Source organism: Octodon degus, unplaced genomic scaffold (genome assembly GCF_000260255.1).
Source record: "Octodon degus isolate 3935 unplaced genomic scaffold, OctDeg1.0 scaffold00135, whole genome shotgun sequence".
Lineage (NCBI taxonomy): Eukaryota > Metazoa > Chordata > Mammalia > Rodentia > Octodontidae > Octodon > Octodon degus.
Window position 1 is genome coordinate 3,556,783 of NW_004524711.1, and position 5,812 is coordinate 3,562,594.

Genomic DNA, 5,812 nt, shown 5'->3' on the forward strand with positions numbered 1-5,812 from the left:
GCATTGTGGGTCACTGTGTTACTGTGAATTATGCTACTATAAATACTGCTAAAGGGGGCCGGGGAGATGGCTCAGTGGAATAAGTGCTTCCCTGGTAAGCCACAAGGGCCTGAGTTCAATCCCCGGTTCCACCAAAAAAAAAAAAAAAAAAAAAAATACTGCTAAAATCTTTATATGGTTACATGCTTTCACTTATTCAAGCAGATCCCTAGGAGTAAAATTGCTAGTTAATTATAAGTTGACTATGGTAATTTAATAATTTATCAAGAATAAGTTAATGTTTAACTTTGAATTAGCTGGCAATATATTTCCCAAGTGTTTGTGTCATTTTATAATCCATCAACAGCATATAAGGGTTCAAGATTTTTTACACACTTCCTAACACTTGGGCTTGCCAGTCCTTTCCTCTATCTCCACTTTAATGGATATGGATTCTCCATATCCATGTCCACTGTGGCTTGCTGACTTTTCTTTACTTATTTCTTTGTTTGAGAGCACTGGCAATCGAACTCTGGGTTTTATAATAGCCAGATAATCTACAACTGGGCTATATCCCATAACTAACTGTGGTTTAAATTGAAATTTCTCTAATTATGTTAAGTATCTCTTTGTCTGGTAATTAATCACTGCTTTATCTTCATTCCAAATTTTTAACTAATACATGAAAACATAAAAATTGTACATATTTATAGGATATGTTTGTGATGTTTCAATACATGTAGTCACTGCACAATATTTTAATCAGGTTAAAAATATTTATCTCTTCCAGGGAGATAGCTCTGCAGTCTAAGTGCCCCCCTGGCAAGCACAAGGACCCATGCTCAATCCCCAGTACCCATGTCATGCTGACTCAGCACTGAGCTGGCCATGGAAATCAGGTGTGGTGGTGCACGCCTGTAATCCCAGCGCTGAGGAGACTGACACAGGATCACTACTAGTGTGTGCTGTGTAGTGAGACCCTGTACCAAATAAATAAATAAGTATGTCTCGAGCATTTATCATTTTGTTATGGTAAAAAAAATTTTAAATCCTTTCTTCTAATTTTTTGCAGTGGACAATATATGAGAATAGTTAGCCTACCATGTAGCAGAGCACCAGAGCTCTTTGCTTCTCTTTTTTATCTTTATTTTTTTATTAGTACACGTTTACAGATAATGATTAAATTCTTTTCACATATTAAGATGTGCTATGGAAGAATACAGTTGCAACACATTCATGCCCAGAAAATCCCTCCATCAATATCTCATGCCTCCTCTTTCTCCTCTCTCCCATTTTCTCTTAGCTTCCTTCCTATTTGAAAAAAACCTATCTTCCTTATTATTATTTATGTTTGACTTTGCCCTTTAAGAGAAATCAGGTGATATTTAAATTTCCATGTCTGATTTCTTTCACTTTTACTTTCTTTTCTTTTTTTAAAATTAATTTTATTGAGAAACACTTCTGGAAGGTTAACAACCTAAGTTTGCAGACCAAAAATTAGAGAAAAAGAAGGGCTGCAAGGATGGCCAATATCTAGGCCCTAGTCTTTCAAGCTCAGTGAAGATTCAGGACATAGGAGAACCTGTACTGTAACATTATGTAACTCAGTTGTATCCCAAATTTTCTTATTAAGGAGATTATGGGGCCACAGAGGAAAGTGATCAATGATGGAGAGTGTGCCTAAGGAGAGTCACATGGAGAGAAAACATTCTCTCAGGCTTTCACAGAGAGCAAATTGGTCAAGCAATGGCCGTGACTCATCCACAAGGCTGACACTCACAAAGGATCTACAATCTGAGGTACAGGGTTTCAGGGTAAATCCTGAAGGAATTTGACTGACCTTATCAGATACAAAAGCTCCATTTCTTCTTATATAGGTCTTGCTTTATCTTGGTCTTAACCATCCAACAGAAAAGTATAAAAGCGAAGTATAAAAAGTAAAGCCATATTAAAATATGCTGAGCTATAAAAGGCTCAAGTCAAAAATTTCTGACATTGCCAGTCTTACAGAAAACCCACTACTATTATGGACTACTGGACTATATTGGAATATTTTGTTGAATTCTTGCACCTATAATATTTAAATGACAATGGAATGCCCTTCTCTGACAAAACTAAACAAAAGCAGGGGATACAAATGAAGGACCATTTTGTATCTGTATATTCAAAATAGGATAGATATACAGCTACATTCCCTTAATTCAATGAATAGAAAGATTTGTTCTAATAGTGTTTGTGGACAGGATATCATGTCTGTATCTTGTACAATGAATAACCACTAAGACAACAATATGCAATGTATTAATTACTAAAACTGTGCTAGTAATCAGTTCTGAAACTGTTTCATTGCTATTCGTTTCTCAATAAAATTATTTTTAAAAATGAATAGAATCAAACAAAGGAAGATGACAGTGTACTACAAGTGTGGATAATTAGTTCCACTGATTTTGTCCAGCCAGATGTTTGGAAACTATCATTCTAGACAAAATTGACCTAGCCTGCTACTTGAAATTTTAAATTTAAATCTCAATTTTTATTAGTACACATCTGCATACATAATGATTGCATTTATTGTGGGGATTTGGCACATGTACAAAACATATCTTAACTGATATGTGTTTCCCATCTACCCCTACCCTAGTCCTTCCATCTCTTCGTGCCCTTCTCATTTATTCTATCTCCATTTTATTCAATTCTTTTTCTTTTACCCCCTTCACATTCCCTCCCTCCCATCTTCCTTCATATCCTGCTCCATTTTCAATTTGAAAAATATCTCCCTACTTCCTATTATTTATTGATCTTTATTTATATTTTGGGTTTCTCACATAACAGAAATCATATTTAAGCTGCAAGTATGTCTGATTTGTTTCACTTAATTTTATGATTTCAAGATATATCCATTTATCTATAAATATAAATAAAGATTTATTGGTACATAAAAATATTGAAAAAGAAATAGCAATGAGACAGTTTCAAAACCGATTAGTAGCAATGTCAATAATTAATACATTGCATATTGTCTTTTCAGTGATTATTCATAGTACAAGATGCAGACATCACATCCTCTCCAAACATTACTAGTACAAATCTTTCTTCTCATTGAATTAAGAGAAAGTAGCTGTGCATCTATCCTAAATATTTTGTATGTACAGATACAAAAATGGTCCTTCATTTGTATCCCCTTTTTTTGTTTAATTTTGTCAGAGATGGGTATTCCATTGCCATTTAAATATTGTAGGTGCATGAATTCAGCAAAATAATCCAGTACAGTCCAGTAGTCCATAATAGTAGTGGGTTATCCCACTTCTTCTGGCAATGTCAAAAGTTGTTGGCTTGAGCCTTTTCCAGCTCAGCATATTAATATGGCTTTACTTTTTATACTTCATTTTTATACTTTTCTGCTGGATGGTTAAGACCAAGATAAAGCAAGACCTATATAACAAGAAATGTAACTTTTGTATATGACAAGGTCAGTCAAATCCCCTCAGGATTTACCCTGAAACCCTGTACTGCAGTTTGTAGATCCTTTGTGAGTGTCAGCCATGTGGATGAGTCACGGCCACTGCTTGACCAATTTGCTCTCTGTGAAAGCCTGAGAGAATGTTTTCTCTCCATGCGACTCTCCTTAGGCACAGTCTACATCATCGATCACTTTCCTCTGTGGCCCCATAATGTCCTTGGTCGGTAAATCTGGGACACAACTGAGTTACAGTTTGCTTCTACCTGTAACTTAGCACTTGTTAGTCTCCCTTTCCCAATTTCTTCTTCATTCTTTGATAAGTATCGTTCTACTTTCAACTTCTGTGAAGTGAGCTTTTTTAGTTTCTGTACAAGTGAGAACATGCTGTACTTGTCTTTCTGTGCCTGAGTTAGTTCACTTAATATAATGATTTCCCAGTTCCACCCATACTGTCACAAATGACAGGATTCCATTCTGTTTATGGAGGGACATTTTATCCTTTAGATGTACCCATTTCCTTTATCACGGGGTGAGGGACACTTGTTTTGATTTCTGGCTACCATAAATAGTGCTGCAATAACTATGAGGGTATAGATGTCTTCTCTTCAACATACTTATTTCATTTCTTTTGGATAAAGACCCAAGAGCAGAACTGCTGGCTCAAATGGTAGTGCTATTGTTAATTTTCTTAAGAATCTGCCCATGGTTTTCCATGACAACTATACTAATTTACATAGCCACCAACAGGTCACAAGTGTTCCCTTTTGTTCACACCTTCCCCAGCACTTGCTATCTTTTACCTTTCATAGTAGCAATTCTAACTGAAGAGAGGTAATAAATCATTGCTGATTCCTTTATGATCAGTGACACTGAACATCTTCCCATGTGTCTATTATCTATGTGTAAAATCTTCCTTTGAGAAACATCTTCTTTTTGATGTTTCATCATTTTAGTTTTCATATTTCAGTCCATGACCCATCTTTCAGTTGATTTTTTCTGTGCTGTGTTCAGGGCCTAAATATTTTCTCTTTCCTTAGCATATACGTAGCCAATTGTCTTAATGTTCTTTGTAGAACTGACATGTCTTTTCATTGAATTGTATAGTACCTTTGTTATGAATGCAGAAGTTATTTGTAGATTCTTTTTTCTGCTACATTCATCCATGTATCAATTCTTACAGCTATACTGGACCACCCTGATGACTACAGCTCTGTTAATCTACATTAGAAATCAAACAGTACACAATCTCCAGCTTTGTTCTTTTCTTCAAAATCATTTAGACTAGTTTAAATTCTCTGTATTTCCATATAAAATTTAGGATTGACTTGCCTACAAAAAACTTGTTGAGATTTTGGTAGCAATGACAGTGACTCTAGGTCAATTTGAGAAGAATTTCATCTTTATGATATTGATTCTTTCAGTCTGTTACACCTCTCCATTACAATTTCTTTAAGAATATGGAGAGATAAACATCTGTGCCTATTTTGTTAGAAATTCATTTTACTATAAATTTATTCTTAAGTATTTACTCTTTCTGATACTATCATGAGTGTTATTTTGAATATTTAGTTTTCAAAGTTACCTCATTCCTGAGATGAACATATTCTCTGGTTAAGGTTTGCTACCAGTTGCTAAGCAACCTAGTGTCATGTGTTACTAACTTCACAAAAGTGTAAAAACAGTTTTGGGTGGGCAAGATGCCAGTCTAGCAGAATGAAAATTGGTGCCTAGAAGCAGATTTTAAAGGCAGTTTCTCCCACATCTTTCCTCCTATCACCTGATAAGCTTCTTCATGTACTATGACAGCAGCTGCAGCAGTAAAATAGGCGATATCAAAGAGAGTTCTCTGGAAGCATTTATTTCCAGTCCAAAATGGAGCTTTATCTCATGTTTGCTGTACATCTATGTATTCTTCTCTTCCAGATGACTATAATTGCAAAGTACAGCCTGCTTTGACATCTGATGGCAGGACAATAGTATGCTACCCCCCTTCTGTGGACATTCCATATGAACACACAGGACCTGTGCCTCAACCAGGTCCTGTCCATAATATTGAAGAGACACATGATCAAGTGCTGAAAACCAGATTAGAAGAAAGTGAAGGTGAATTCCTTGAGCAAGGACCCCTGATAGAATGAGTTAGCAACATGTTCTTTAAAATGAAGCATCGTTGGTATCCTCATAGGCAGCATCACAGACGTCATATGAAACTGAATCCTCCAAAAGACAGATGATACTGAGATTCATGGGGAATCGAAGAGAAATGGTATCCTGTGCTTAGTTTGCCACTGGAAGAAATACACTAATACTAGATGGTAATAGTCAAATCATAAAATGTCTTTTCACATACCAAAAAAAAAATGACAATTTTGT

The 5,812-nt window shown here is 35.5% G+C and overlaps 1 pseudogene; it reads left to right on the forward strand.

The window, feature by feature from the left end:
• Positions 1-5,238: 5,238 nt before the first annotated feature.
• On the forward strand, positions 5,239-5,673 carry LOC101592229 (annotated as a pseudogene).
• The last annotated feature ends 139 nt before the right edge of the window (positions 5,674-5,812 follow it).